This window comes from Aulonocara sp. 'chitande type north' Nkhata Bay, linkage group LG17 (assembly GCF_057382095.1).
Source record: "Aulonocara sp. 'chitande type north' Nkhata Bay isolate Kocher_YH1m ecotype deep benthic linkage group LG17, A_spYH_male_GT1.1, whole genome shotgun sequence".
In the NCBI taxonomy this organism is placed as follows: Eukaryota; Metazoa; Chordata; class Actinopteri; order Cichliformes; family Cichlidae; genus Aulonocara; species Aulonocara sp. 'chitande type north' Nkhata Bay.
This window is the reverse complement of record NC_141360.1, coordinates 6,381,947-6,384,936: the sequence shown is the minus strand read 5'-3', so window position 1 is coordinate 6,384,936 and position 2,990 is coordinate 6,381,947. Positions and strand designations below refer to the sequence as shown.

Here is a 2,990-nt window from a genome sequence, read left to right as displayed (position 1 = left end):
CTGGACTTTACAGATCTTATCAAACATGAAAAGTATGAGGATGGAAATCTATCGATCGGCTGCCCTGATCTCCAGTCTGCATGCCTGGGTATCATTGGGCAAGATTCCCAACATTTGTACTCTGATACATTCATCGGAGTGCAAATGTTGTATAAAGTGCTTTGAAGGCTCAGGTAGAGTAGAAAAACACTATATAATAAGCAGTCCACTTACCTTTACTGGGGATTAAACTCCATAATCATGTAAATCAGCATAATGTCTTATTTTTTCAGATTTCTTAACCTTTATTATTTTCATCTTTTTGGTCTTTATGCTTTCAAACCATTGCACTGTAGGTTAGGAAAGCTGAGTAAGTAATATAAAACCAAGACTGCATATTTAAGCTTTACACTAAGTACTCTAATAAAATTGAAGAAAAATAATGCACCCTTAAAGTTAATCATTCAATCAAAAGTTATTTAAGCATAAAGTAATTGCATGTTGAAAATGTAGGGAGATTTCAAACTGTGCAGAGTTATGGATGCGTAAAAGATTTTTAATAAGTGTGGTATATACATGAATGTTCATTATTTTGAAGTATAATTAGGAACATATTTCTTATCTTTTTTTCTCTTTTTAAAAGACCTGCTCTACTACTGTAACTGTAGTAGAGCATAACAAGTCATCTAACAGCTACTCATTATTTCATTTTGTCTTTGGATTCGGGTTTTGCAGCATGTCTGTGTAACTGATAACACTTTAGTGTTTTCACAGCTGTGGAGATTAACACAAGGCTTCCAGCTTAATGGTGTTTGATGACATTTTAGAGAATGGATGTGTTCATATCAACTGAAAGAGAAACGCATCTGTCAGGTAACCACAAGAAGTATGTGTGTATATTCATGTAACATCTACGTTGTGTCAAGCCAGTATTTTGGATTTTTTTGCAAGTTATGCATAACTTTAAAGTATACAACAATTCCCCCTGGTACAGTTTTTGCAAAAGCACATGCACACTGCCCCCAGTATTGGGACCATCATGGTTCTGAGCACTGCAGCAGCGGTCTCTCACTGTCTTGTGTGCTCACGGACAGACTTTGGCAACACAACAGTAACACATTTTTACAGGTGTGTAAGGTGAGAACAAAATTAATGATCCAACTTCATTTGTTTCAGTTCCGTAGAAATATTTTTGACAGCTTTTTGTTTCACTCTATATTGACTTATGGCAACATTTTTGTGGGCCTACAAAAAAATGTTGATGATAGTTGATAACTGAGGAAATTTGCTTTAAGTGCCGCTCCTCAGAGTACACTGTTTAATTCTCTCACAGCCTAAAAGGTGACAACAGCACTTCCATCTACATCAGGTAAGACAAATTAAAATTTAACATGGCAACTTATATCTTGTTTAAGTATATACGTTTAAATATTATAAGTAATGATAGATATTTATCCAAAAAGTGTGATTTAATAAGGAAAAAAAGTTCTTTTTTAATTTATTATTTTTCAGTTTCAAAGTTATTGAAATTGCTATAGTTTGGATTGGAGGATAAAGAAGTATACTGAAGGGATTTATCCCTATTAAAATATTAATAAATGCACACATATGAATCAGAATGCACTACAACAAATTTTGTCCCTGCCTTTTTAAAAACTTATATATTTGTACCTTTAAAATGAAGGACTTGGAATGTAGCTGACTAAATTTTTACTGGCCATTGTGGAACATCATGTTCTTATCAAGTTGACTCTTTCTGTGCACAGCGCTTAATAAATGAATTTTACTTACCAACAAAGAATTTCCGTATGGATGCATTCACAGTAAACTGATTTCATTTTGTACAATGTTATATCTTCTTGAAGGATCCACAGTGGCAATCCTGATTTACATGAAACCATATTTATGATATTTAGAAACATGGAGCATAGAGGGTGTTTTATATTTGTGTGTTTGTTCTTTATTCCAATTTTTTTTAAAACATATACAGCACATATTCAGATCCAATCAGGTCATCATCTGCAGCCCAATGACAGAGCCGTCGTCAGCAGAGTGGGGCTCTGGCCTCTTTGACTGCATGGAAGACAAGTTGTCTTGTAAGAATCAATACTGGACTTTAACTTGTATTTTTGATATGTGTAAAAAATGCCAATATTTTACTATTTGTGTCATGATTTTCAGGTTGCTATGCTTTTTGGTGCTGGCCATGCTATGCGATCACCATTTCAAAATCACTTGGAGAGAACCCTTTCCTCCCGATTTTGGACATGTGCTCCCCTGGGGCACTATCGATCCTCGGGATACCATTGTTTGTTGCTCCCGTAGCCTTGTCATTCAGGATTACCATGAGAAAGAAATATGGAATTGAGGTATGACACCAATAAAACAATTTTCAATTTTTTTTAACAGATACCATTTATAAGATGCATTTCTTCATCTAGAAATGCAGATTTATAAAAATCTTTACACAAAATAATTTTAATAAACAACCAAGAATGTGAAAAAACACATTTAATGTAACATTGCAAACCTAAGTGCAGTTATCTATAATCCAAATATTATGTTATAATTAAAGGATAGAAATAACAAACAGCTATTTCCTCCATAGGGGACTCTCCAGAGAGACATCGTACACACTTGTTTCTGCAACCTGTGTCTGGTGTCAGATTGATCGTGAGCTAAAACGTCGTAAGAATAGCTCTACTGTGCTATCTCAAAATCCTGTGACTGCACAACCTGGAGCCACTGGAAAGTAATTGTAACCAAAAAGTACAAAATTAAAATACATGCACCTCATGTACTTACGTATTTCCCTTTCTCTTACTTTCTGTTACAATAAAGAGTTTTAGCGAATTTCTGTTGTCCAAACAAACATTTTTATTGAAAACAATAACAATGCGATGTAATGTAATTATGATTCAACTATTTGAAAATTGTACTGCACTGCTGAATTATGTTTGGGTACAAAGTTAATATTATAACTGTTATTCATCTACCTGGCTATAAATCTA

The 2,990-nt window shown here is 34.0% G+C and overlaps 1 long non-coding RNA gene across 1 annotated transcript; it reads left to right on the top strand.

Moving 5' to 3' along the window:
- The first annotated feature begins 1,255 nt into the window (after positions 1–1,255).
- LOC147309549 (uncharacterized) lies at positions 1,256–2,314 on the top strand. Its single transcript, XR_015125690.1, has 3 exons — positions 1,256–1,348; positions 1,970–2,075; positions 2,161–2,314. It is a non-coding gene; the product is annotated as an uncharacterized LOC147309549 (long non-coding RNA).
- The last annotated feature ends 676 nt before the right edge of the window (positions 2,315–2,990 follow it).